This window comes from Bombus flavifrons, chromosome 6, assembly GCF_040668555.2.
Source record: "Bombus flavifrons isolate JBK064 chromosome 6, iyBomFlav1_principal, whole genome shotgun sequence".
NCBI classification, from domain to species: domain Eukaryota; kingdom Metazoa; phylum Arthropoda; class Insecta; order Hymenoptera; family Apidae; genus Bombus; species Bombus flavifrons.
The window spans coordinates 11,228,961-11,241,582 of record NC_138447.1 but is presented as its reverse complement, the minus strand read 5'-3'; the positions used below and the strand labels follow the sequence as shown (position 1 = coordinate 11,241,582).

General features: G+C 41.1%; 1 protein-coding gene across 3 annotated transcripts in view; it reads right to left on the bottom strand.

Annotated features, from left to right (window-relative positions):
• The window catches only part of LOC138180988 (cell adhesion molecule Dscam2), a 174,710-nt gene that overhangs the window by 122,398 nt on the left and 39,690 nt on the right, over nucleotides 1–12,622 (bottom strand). For 2 of the 3 annotated variants that reach the window (XM_069115404.1, XM_069115402.1), the window contains 2 exons: nucleotides 12,257–12,324; nucleotides 11,982–12,077 (listed from right to left, as the gene is read on the bottom strand). The gene's annotated coding sequence lies outside the window, so the exon portion shown is untranslated. Of the gene's footprint in view, nucleotides 1–131; nucleotides 493–11,981; nucleotides 12,078–12,256; nucleotides 12,325–12,622 lie in introns of those variants that run through there. The other variant, XM_069115403.1, reaches the window with a different exon arrangement.

The following is a 12,622-nucleotide window of genomic DNA, read 5'->3' as shown; positions in this document are numbered from 1 at the left end:
AGAGAGAGAGGGAGAGAGAAATATAAGAGAGAGAGAGAGAGGGAGAGAGAAGATAGAGGAAAAACATTGGAAAAAAGAGGGAAGAATAGTTAGATAATTCGGTTGATCACAATAAAAACGTGTTCACGTACATTGTTGCCTCTGGACATCTCGACGAACATGATAATGCTGGTGAAGCGTGTCACGTGCCAGGTGGACAGCTGAACTTCCGATTCTTCTTTTCAAAAAGAAAAGTCCACTTGGATGCTCTTCTTTCTTTTGTTCGGCGAGAAACGACTGAGAAAAATAGAGAACGCGCGAACGGGAGAAAGAAAGAAAGTGCGAGAAAGTGAGCGAGTAAATAAAAGATAGAATGAAAGAGAGTGCGAGGGAGAGAAAGAAACGCGCGAGGACAGGCACGTCAGTTGCACGAGACTTTGGCAAACACCTTGGAGTAGGTCGCGAGTAGGTTGACACCTTCAGGGGAGAGGTCGCGCGCAGAACTGACACCTCACGCGCGCGGTCCAGCTACCCTCAGCATCCAGCAGCAGCAGCAGCAGCAGCAGCAGCGGCGGCAGCGGTGGCGGTAACCAAGGGGGATGAAGCGGAGCACGCGCGAAATTCCGCCCCTGTACTTCTCCTACCCCCTATTCCTCCCTCAACCTCCACCACCGATTCTCTGCTCTATCTCTCTTTCTCGCAACCACGCGTTTCCCTCGTTCTACGTCGACTACGTACAGACCTGTTTTGTCCTGACTCCAGCCTCGCGCCATCGCTTCTCCCAGAAAAGGATGTCAAGAGGTGAAACGAAAGGCGAACTAGGCGATAATTATCGGCCAGATAGCCGGGATCAGCGTGGTTTTTCAAAAGGAAAAACCCGATCCTCGTTTCGAGGATTTACTTTGCATAAAGAGCAATAAAACGTAACGAGATATTGTTTAAACTTTCGTACGTAAATTTGTTCCTTGTTCGACCGAGTGGCGAACCAACTTTATGGAATACTCGATTAAACGTATATATCGTATCAGAAATAAATCGACCCACTTAAAAGTAACTAAAGCCAACGACGTCCGGAGGGGGAAACTTATTTTCAAGAAGTCCTTTCAAACTTCTCATCCTTCTCTGAGATCACGTTTCAGGGCTCCACCGATCACAAAATTCTCCGATCCGCCACGACGTTCTGTTCCCCTATGAAATCATTTCGCATGAAACGTGATATTTGCCGCGTGTCACGTATTTGTTGAAAAAATATTTTACGAAGAACGGAGAGAGAGTGGCTTTACCACAAACTGGCTTACTCGCGTTATGGAAAATTTCACGTGTGCAGCCACGTAACAAAAGTTAATTTCAGTCGACCTTCGGCATCTGGCAAGCGTAAAGGTATATGAAAGTGAGCACGCGCGAAATTTCACCCTTGTGCACTCTCGAGCGCACCAGCGACCCCTTTACAACTCTGCATCTCGTCTACCCAACCCTCGCACCTACCAAGGGGTGAAACTTTTCTTAATAATTACTGGCCAATGGAGGTCATATTGTGCGACCCGATGGCCCGGCTTATTTAATATTCGAGTGTCGGCCGTGCACACGAGATCTTGCACCCGGATACACACATGCATGACACTTCAACCATGTTGTTCTTCTTGTTCTTACAGGGTTAATGTTTAATGCATCGCGTTGGTGCAATAAATGACGCCTTTTGTCCCCAGTTCATTATTTCAGACTGGAACCCTTTTGTTTTACAGCGCGCACAAAGTGATTCGATACGAATTTCGGATGACGCGTCGGTGAATCGCCAGTTTATTATTCCTAAATATCAACTCGAAAGGGTAACGCGAAATTTTCCAGTTATTTAAAAAATCCACGCGGAAATACGAAATAGTCACGATTAATGCAACTCGAAACATTAAAAGCGTTCTTAGCGTCGGGAAAGTGTACGAGGTAGGCAAAGGCAACCGGAGAACTTTTAATATTCGACGGTGTACAAAGCTTTATACGTATTATGATCGTTGCACGGAAAACATACGCGTCGTTACGTTAGTTTCGCAAATTCGAATATATTCATTTCATACGCATTTCTAGTCATTTAGTCTTATTATTCCAGGCTCAATCATTCGACCAACATCGTTTTGAAATGAATTCGTGCTCAAATTAATTTTCGGTAGTATACGCAGTACCGAAATACACGTTGATTAGAGTAAAGCTGCACTGTTCATCTGCTGAATGCAGGGTCTCCGCGTATCGCAGCTACAAATTTCGCAATCCCGATTATTAAATGTATAATTTCACATGCATGTGCTACACACTACCAGAGCCATCAGATTATCGCGACAAACAAATTATCGCGCACGTCTGATATTTTAATGGACGTCGATGAAGACGATCGATATTTCGAAAACGAGTTAGAAAATGCAGGACAAGAAGAGCCGCGCGTTTGATCGTGCGAAAAACCAAGGTTCGTTATATCGAGCGTCAAAAGCGCTACAGAAGATGGAAACGCTAGGGCAATTTTTTCGATCGATCCACAGATAAAAAAAAAAGTGTGCCGGAACAGAGGCTCGAGATTAAAATTCAACCGCGTTCAGATCTACTTTTGATCGCGATAAAAGCGAAATCTCTAGCAATTATCGTCGTGGCATTCCCTATCGTTTCCCGTTTACTTCTGAGCGAGGGCTTTTCATTGTCTGAAGAAGGCCGAATAGAAAAGGGGAGGGATGTACAAAACAGAAGAAAAGAGAGAAAGAGAAAAAGAGGGGACGAAGGAGAAGCAAATTGCACCAGTTGAGACAGCAAAGCGTAGGGAAGAAACGCGAAAGAATAGTAGAGTTGGTCGCCCGTAACCGAAAGAGACGACGAAAGGAAGGCTTGTGAACGAGGATGCGGAGCCGTGGGGACAAAGAAAGACGAGGATGAAGAAAGGGGGACAAAGGTATCAAAAAGAGTAACGGAACACAGGTAAAAACGCGAACCGCGAAGAATGTCCTTTCACCGGTTGACGAGGAGAGCCTCGGGTTTCCATTTCACGATAATAATGAAACGCTATACCGTGTGGTATCGAAACATCTAGTTGATAAACAGGAATTTTCAGGCTAATGACGCTTTCAGGTAAGTAGTGACGCAAATGCGATCACTGGAATGGCAATTAATTATCAGGCTGCAGCTATGGTGCTTCAGCATCCGAGAGGCGTTGTTTCATGAAATTATCGAAAGTCGGTCGGTCAGCCTCGCTCGATCGAACGTGTTTAAAGTTAAATCTGACGAATGTACCAGGGCGAAGCTCACGCGAATCTGTCATTAACGGAAAAAAGTATCTTCAAATTGAATCCACTGACGATACTGTTTGTCATTGGATTATGATTCAAACTCGATATCATTTTGTTCGCGTACAACTTTTATATCTACGTGTGCGATATTCCAGCATTTTAAAGTCAATACACACAAGTCCTTAGGTGTAGGCAATTTCATTAACGTGGATAGTTTTAAGCGTATCCTATACAACTTTTAAACGATTATTGCGATGGCATAATCGCAAGTTGCTCCGGTAGCACGGGATAGCATCTGGTAATTAGAAACTTGAGATCATGATAGCTTACGTACCGCATGGGAATTTCCGCCCGACTACCGGTCTTGCATGAATATAAGAAAACAGACCGGTTACTCCTTTGCTTCTGATTTAAATGGATAAAGCCGTAATGCAGCTTATTAAAATCGGCTAACAATGCAATCGAGTCCGGAACTGATTATTCCTACCTGCCACTTGTCTTCAGAGTGATCACGTTAAATATTCATAACGGGTTACACTTGTTCAAAGAAGAGGGTTTCCAAGACGAATCTTCTCTCTTAAAACCTTTTAAAGGCTCATCGGTTACCTTTCACTTCCTTTTGACAATCCGTTCGACTCTAGCTTCTTTTACCCACGACAAAGAAAAAGGAAGATTTACAGGACTCTCCGCGTACATAGGAACCATCGAAAAGGCTACTTCGATTATCGATTATGTTTGGCCCTTGATAACATCATACCGTTTACCGTGACCGCAGTTCCCGGTTGTAAGGGACCTCGAGAGCACTTCCGGCTGTGCAACGTTACAGCCCCATCCTTTGAGATCTGCGTAGTCAAACCCTTGCCATATTCCAAAGGCAGCAATTCTGCGGTTAAATTTATAACAGTCATAACAAATTTATTACCTGTAATTATTTGCATACTAACTCCGACAAGAGATAAACAAATCGGATTCTGAATTTTATAACTGTCGAAAGTACCATCGACGCGTTTTATCAATTACAAACACTGTATTTCTGCCCGACGTTTGCTGACAACGCGTTGTCAATATTCCCATGTGATCACAAATATCCAACCTATTTCTCGATTCAAATATAATATCTATAACTAGTTTGCGGGCACTTCAACATCAATTTTCTACGACTTCTGAAATACTGACGTCCTAGTTTCCTTCATCCTATAAAAGTCTTTGAAACACAAGGTTAAACCGAATCACGCGTGTTTTCATCCTTTTCTCGCCTTGTAAGAATTTTGAAATATCTCTAAGACGATAGATACACGTTCACGGACACGAAGAATGGAACTTACCGCGTTTCCTTTTCGTTCGTGCTGCCTGAGGAAATATTGTTTTAAATTTCTCCGGATAGAATCGATCGGCGCTCAGGAGAAACCGCTGAAATCTTCCAAAATGCCTTTAAGCGACGCTGAATCACCTTTCTTGTTGGAATCAGAAAGAAACTTTCGTGAAACAGATCGTTCAACGTAACATCACCGCGATACAATGTATGGTTTCTTGGTACTGTCATTTGTCCCCACTTGCTTGCTAGTTTGATAAAAAGTAGACAAAGAAAGTGTGGGCAGACAATCACGAGGAACTGCTTATGCTGAGAAGTTGGGCGAAACGGAGAGACAGACGGACGAGAGAAGTTTACCTGAAACTGTACGATGGGGTAGCCTTACTATGCAAAACGATTCTTCCGGTCAGAAGTTGTTATCGCTAATAGCTACCAGTTATCAGCGCTCTGTTCGATTTCTCGGGCTGTCGTCACGTCACATTCGCGTCTAACGCGGCCTGTAATATACACACGCTACCAACTACGTACACGTATCGATTTTGATGAACTTTAACAAGAACAACATACGGAAGAGTTTATGTCTTTTCACGATTATCTTTCGTAGCGGTTTATTCAAACTTTCTCGGACGAAAACTTGAAGAGAAATCGACGGACAAACGGTTCTGTGTTTGTGGTCGATTAGTTATTAAATTATTTTGTAAGAAAGTTGAACGAATCGATCGGAGGAGTATTCTGTATTCTACAGAAATAGTAACTACGAAGAAGCTGGGGAAATTGAATTTAAGTACAGATACAAGCAACCAATCAACCGTCTTGTTACGAGCAAAGTTAGTATAGACTTCTGGTACTCGGTCAGTGGTGTGCGGTCTGTGGCTTACGATATTGAACGAAGCGAACTATGGTGACACATCCATTCAATAACGGTACTATTTTTTAGAGAAAAAAAAGAGATGGATTAATCGTTTCCAATCTCGATTATAAGCGGTTCGCATTTTTCAAACACGTTGCATCGAATCCCCAGATAGATCGCTCGGAGGACGGTATTATTAATGAGAAACAAAAATATTTTCGCAGCCGTTTAAAGCGATCACATCGGATTCACAAAAGTTATCGTGCGTCTAGACGCGGAACAATAATGCCTTGCGAAATAAAAGGAAACATGAGAAGAAAATACAACGACCGTCAACAAAAGAGAAATCCTTTTTTATCCAGACAATAAAGAGTTTTAAATGCATGCGTAGCAGAGCGAGTATTTTTTATTCCAACAATAAGTTATCGTTGATCTATAGGTCGATGTCTCGAGGAAGCCAGATATTGGAAATTGCAAACGGAGACAGAACAGTCTGGCTGATTATCCGATTATTCGGTTCCCCGGAACATTTGCAATTTACGTCTGGAAGTACCATCGGTTCAACCTCTCCTTTGGGGTCGTTCCTTCTTCTCCCGCTATCTTCGTTACCGTTTTATCTCCATCCCTTTCCATCTTCCTCCCTATTTCTCTCGCTTTCAACCTTTCTCGTCCTCCATTTTTCCTTTTGGTCGTTTTTCTTCCATCCCTGTTCCATTCCACTAACGCGGCAATATCATCTACCGATAAGTCGCGAGAGATTTTGCGTTTCATTTTCCAGAAATTGCCGTCACCCACTTGATGAGGGCACGAATCCGCGATAAATATCTCTTTCTCATAGATCATCGTCGCCTTGACACGCGCCGAAAGCAGATTACGAAGAAAAATTGTTTTCGCAACGCGCAATAGAAACTGGCGAGCCAAGTTCCGATGACAAATTTGATCAAATGCGATTACCCGAGGAACCTTATATTTAGAAATTATGACGATGCTTGGTAAGAGCGAATCTGCAGATTACAGGCAACGTCGACTCGAATTTTGTGATTACAGGCGACACCTAGACGAACGTTCAAATTACAAGCGACGAATAATTCTTCAAATTGCAAACCATTAACGATACATCGAAACGAGCTCGTGCGCTGTACGTTTCAATACTCGTAGAAAAATCTAAACTTTCCCGGAAGAAGCTAGAAATATTTGTATTTCTACCGACGAATAGTACGATGACAAACGAGCAGTCAGAAAAAATTCTTCAAGGCAACGTTTCACGACAATTTCCCGTCGCGTAGAAATAGAGGGAAACGAAACCGACCGCGAAACAATATCGAGATCCTCGAACCGAATCACAATGGAATTCAAGCGAGTCGGCCGGGTTCGCTGCTTCGCGACTCAACGTCCCGGATAATCTCGACCCAGAGAGTCATTCATTTCGGCCTTTCCCTGCGAAGAATAAGCCACGAATGGGCCAGCCACACGACGAGAATTGAATTTCGTCACCGTTCAGCCATGATAAAACGAGGAAAACAGCACGCCATGCGGCGTCTCTCCCTGTCTCCGTTCGCGTCGTATCCGTCGTTGACGTTTTCACTTGTTAACCTCGGCAACTCGCCGTCTCGCCGTGGATCTGAGGATTATTCATCACCGCAACTACCAAGGGGGATGGTTTCCATAGTGGGAGGGGGGTGATAGCTGACACAACGACATCGGTGGAAAGAGGAAGAAGCAAAGAGGAAAGCAGGAGGTTAGGGAAACCGGAGCGGAGGGGTAGAACCGGGACAACAGCGTATTCCATGTTCCCTCGTGTCACTGATTATTCCATTTACGAGCCATGCCGCATGATTCTGAATAGGAGGTACACACTGCGCCGAGTAGATTCACCTCGAATCCCTTTCCCGCCCTCTGTTTCCCTCTCGCTTCCTGTCTATGTCTCTCTGTTCGTCTATCCAACTCACCCCGGCTCTTAGCTTGCGCGTGTCTCTCACCTAGCCCTGTACGTCGTTTCGCCCGCACCGGGTATCCATAGTTTATCCATAGGTAGAAAAGGAGTCTCGTCTGAATCGGAAATCAATCGAATCGGCACGCTAGGCGAACGCCGGTTTGATCTAGCTGCTGTCGTCGACGGTATTCGCGGCCAAAAAAATCCTTCAAGATGCGACGAATCTATTGGGATCGACTCTCGCTTCTGCTTCTGTATGCACCTATATTTCACAGGGGATCGTGAAAAAAAAATAGATCGAAGAAAACGTGACACGGTTAGATACCGTTTACGATTCGACGTTCGAGTTAAAATCTCGTTAAAAGCGAACGTTTTTTACGAAACGCGACTCATCGCTGACGTCGCCCCGGGCGCGGATTTCCAATTTGAGAAGGATCGCGCGCGCTTGCCATCGGACTGAACGCAATTATCGTTGCTTTAATAAATTCTCATCGCTCCGTCAGAATTCGTAGCCGTTTCGGGTTTAATTGCCGGGCCGGGTCACTCGCTGTCATCGATTACAATTATACGACTCGCGTCTCACCACGTTATTGCCCTGGCATTATGCGATCAAGAAAATATTTTTCGTAACGGTTTGGTTTCCCGTACGTGCATTCACATACATATATATTCGTATTAATCTTCGAGAAACGAAACTAAACGTACACCTACGTACAGAGAAAGTTTCAAGTGAATGTAAAAATTTTGTTTCAACCACGTCTATTGTATACGGAGACGTGATTCTATTGCAATTTGATAGTCTCGAAAGGCAAGCGGGAAATTATGCAGCCTCAAGCAGTATTCCAAAAATATTTAAAGATGTATACACGGGAACGGAATAAAAAATGTTGCGATAGCGGCGTCGACGATACGGTCTACATCGAATATGCGACACGAGCAAACACGCGGATTGTCGTGCTTATGCATGCAAATTCGCGGATGCAGGTGCGGCTGCAACGTCATCGTTGGCCGCGTGTAGCGGTAGTGGTGACAGCGGCGCAATGTAGCCGAATTAGTCGTCCGAAGACATACGGGTAAGGGAAATTGTTGGAGCGAAGGGTGCATCGACTCCTCGTCTCTTTATTCGTGCATAAAATCCATATTCTTCGGAGGAAACAACGTGCTTCATCGCGAGGAAGCTTGGTCGCTACGTCGTATCAGAGGTAACCCTTTTTAGTCCTAGTCAACCTTAGTTTCACGCCACCCTCTGGCGTTTGTAAGCTCTGTCGTGCTAGAGCCGAGATTATATTCAAGCGTGCCATGTCACCAGATATTCGGCTGCCATGAAAACTTGGAATTTTTAACTCGCCTGTTTGGAAATTTTCAACTACCTCCGCCGGGACTTATTTGCTTTATAAACCGTGTTCTACTTCCTCATCTGACTTCATTTGCTTGTTTCAAGATTTTAAAACTTTTCACGCGAGGACACGGTGGCAAATAAAACGAACATATCGCGCGATTTAAAATGTCACGGCGATTCATATCCGCTTCGTTTAATAACATTCTATATGCAGAACGTTAAATATTCGAGAAAATAAATCGCAAATTCGTCAGTACACTGATAATTCGTACGTCTCTGAAAAATTCCATCGAAATATGGAGCGAACCGAGAGATCCATTCCCAGACGAAAGATAATAAAGACAGCTTAATTCGATTGCGCTGATAATATTGCTGCATCGATAGTTCGCGTGCCAATGAACGTTATGTACAATTCCGATTGCGTTTGGTATCTATTATATCTCTCAGTGAACATAATTAAAAGAATTCCTCAACGATTCTAATCATCGTCCCGTGTGAACGACCAATTTTACAAAGTCCTTTCTAATAATGTATAAATTACTACGAGCGGGCTATTCAACGACATTATCATTAAAAAAAAATTGTCCAGCGCAAATGTAAGTGGTAGCGAGTTCGAAAAAAAATTTATCCAAAATGGATTTCCCCAATCACGAAGCTCAATCGTACTCGACTTTGAACTCGTCGTCGTGGGCATCATCGACCGATCGAAAGAACACCCATTACGCGTCCACGTAACAAGATATTGAATTTCTGTAGGGTTGTGAACCCCAGTCTCGAGCGGATTCGTGCCTTGAGATATAATAGGAACGCCTCCACACCTACTCGGCCGTGCTGTATTTCAGACCTCTCGCCACTTGAGGCACAGGCCGACTATACACACTCTAACAAACGCCCATTTTCAGACAATGAATATTTTAGTGTGCCCATGAAAGCACGCTCGAGCCTTTTTTTTTTGTCCTTGTCGCCCTTGTCAGAAAAAAGGCATCATCGCTGCATCGTGTACGTGACGATCCTAACCCCTTGATCAATCAAGGAACGCCGTCAGTAACTGGATCAAGTAACGGTACTCTCTTGTCCTAGGAAAGTTCATTGTTTTCGACCCTTTCACGCAACAGATTCAGCGATATCGTGCATTTTGACTGATTTATGGTCTTACCCACGACAAGAACAAACGACGAGATTGCGCTTACTTTGCCCTGAAGCGGTTTCATTGCGATTTCATTGAACTACTGTAAACATCATGTTCCAGAGATATACAGGCGGTTGGAATTTGATTTGTAAGATTTTAATAAAAATTTGTATTAAGTTAGACGATATTACGAGAAGAATTTACGTGTAAGAAATACGTGTAAATTATTACGTAGGTATTTTAAATCTCGTTAAATAAAAAAGAATAATAGATAAGGTACGAAGAAAAATATTTTAACTATTTATTACATTTAAAACAGCTTAAAGATCTTATATTCAGTATTAATTGAATTTTTCTTTTCACAACCTTTTCTTTCAATATTTTACTCTTTGAATAAATAATGGCAATAAGAGGTTTAGAAATTTTATCGGCCGAAGTTATGATCGCACCTGTTACCTACAAAGGGTCCCTGCTATATCGATACACGTTATATTTGCACAGTATCGGAAAAAGCAAAGACCATAGACGCGAAGGGCAGAATACACCTATCAGCATAGATAAGACACAAGATAAATACAACATAATAAACAAGACTACGAACCAGATATAAAATCGTACTGTATAATAAAATAGGGAATACGTCTAACGTACAAATCTTTTCATTGTTACACGATTTTGGGAGTTACGTGACTGCTTTACCATTTTCTTGTCACATGCGATATTATCGATACAATTTAGCACAGCAGCATGTGAAGATTGGTTAGAATTAAAACTGTTTAACTTGTTTTTAGGAAGACAAAATGATCATTTCTTTCGTCAACGCGACGAGTCGAATTCACGTCGAATTACGCTCACACAACATTTTCTATCCAAGATTCTTGAAAATAAACGATAATCGCGAATGAATTTTGATTTATGCACGATAAATTGAAACATTTATAAAATTACTGTGCGTTTAATTAATCAAAAATACTGCGGACGAGAAAATTATAACTCTAATAACAAACGATCACTGTTAATACCCGAAATAATGAAATAAAATCTTAATGATATAATGATATATTTCAAGTAAATTAATATACTATAAAATGTTATTAACTTCATTATCACTAGTTTGCATTTTCTTTTCATTTAGTAGACAATTTTTGTATCATACAATTCAAACATACTGGTATATCACCTCGCATTTTTCTTGAAATGCAATACGCATGTAATTATGAAATAAAATTATTTATAATGATTTTAAGTGATACAACAATAAATTTAAAATATTCATCAGCATCGAACGCAGATATTGTTCAACAGTATTTCCATTAACAAACAGGGGGATGCTGAAAAAGAAATAGATCTAATAGCCATAAGGGCAATCCACTCGATAGAGTCCCGAACAAACCGCCAGTGGAATATTTTTCTACCTCGCGACGCTAATTTATTACATCCATAATAACAAAATAGAAATTTCTCGAAATAAATCATGAAGAGTGCTTTACCATATTTACAATGCTATTTAATTTACTAGTGAGAAAAAGAAAAGAAGGAAAGGAAGAAAAATACAGCAAAACCGATCAAGGAAACGATCGAAGCGTTCAGTTGGGAAATACTTTCGCACGCGGCTTACTCACCAGACTTGGCTCCGTCCGATTACTATTTATTTGCATCGATGGGACACGCACTTTCTGACCAGCACTTCACTTCTTACGAAAATGTACGAAAATAGCTCGATGATTGGTTTGCCTCAAAAGAGCGACAGTTTTTTTGGCGTGGCATCCACCAATTGCCAGACAGGTGGGAAAAATGTATAGCTGGCGATGGGCAATACTTCGAATAAAATATTTTTAATAATTTTCATACAATAAACGTGTATTTTCTATACAAAAATTCCGGTTTCATATTTACATACCTGGTAAATACTATTATTCTATATTTATATTTATATTATGTTGAGGTTATTCGATGTGTAATCAGAGAAAACTAGTGGATAATATAAGTATAATTATAAATAAGAATACAATTTGAGCTGGTCCAGATCCGCACGCTAGCTGTGTTACCCAATAACTGAAAACCCCGAAGCCAACGTCGCCTGTCTACTGTTTATGGTCTGACTTCATCGCAGTCTTTTGTCTATTTATTTTTTATTATTTAAATTTATAGCGAATGAGAGTACTATCGTGCGACTTACGATAAGATGCGGGGAACGTAGTCATCGATACTGCCCAGGAAAAGTCGTCGTGAAGGCCATCATCAAGAAGGAACCATGTAATCCCATAGAAGAAAACTACAACAAAACATGGATATTATAATTTATTCTTGAAGATAATGTTAATTATTTGAAAAATTTAAAGTAGTAGAAAATTATTCTCTATTAAAATTGTAATGACAGTATTCAATTCAAGAATGACAAATTTAAATACAAGGAATAGAATTAAATGAGGTACAGATTATAAAATTACTTACATTCTTGGCTTTTGAAGCCCCGCTGGCTCCTTTTCAGAAAACAGGAGGAAGAGGAAGAACTGATAAACCTTTAACAAAATATGAGCTATTATATATAAACGACATATATGTGCGAATAATTTTTTTACATGAATAATTTATTTTGAAAATAAAGTAATGATTAGCCAAAAAATTTGAGATAACGAAATATGAAACATTCTATGAAAACTTTGAACTTTAATAATAATGGAAAGGTTAAATTGGTGGTAAACTCTAATTACTATAACAATTGGGATTCTGATATTAAAATTTAAGATCAGACCTTATTCTTTAATTAATAATAATTAAAGCAAAAGACAAAGAATTAAATTAATTGGAACACGATAT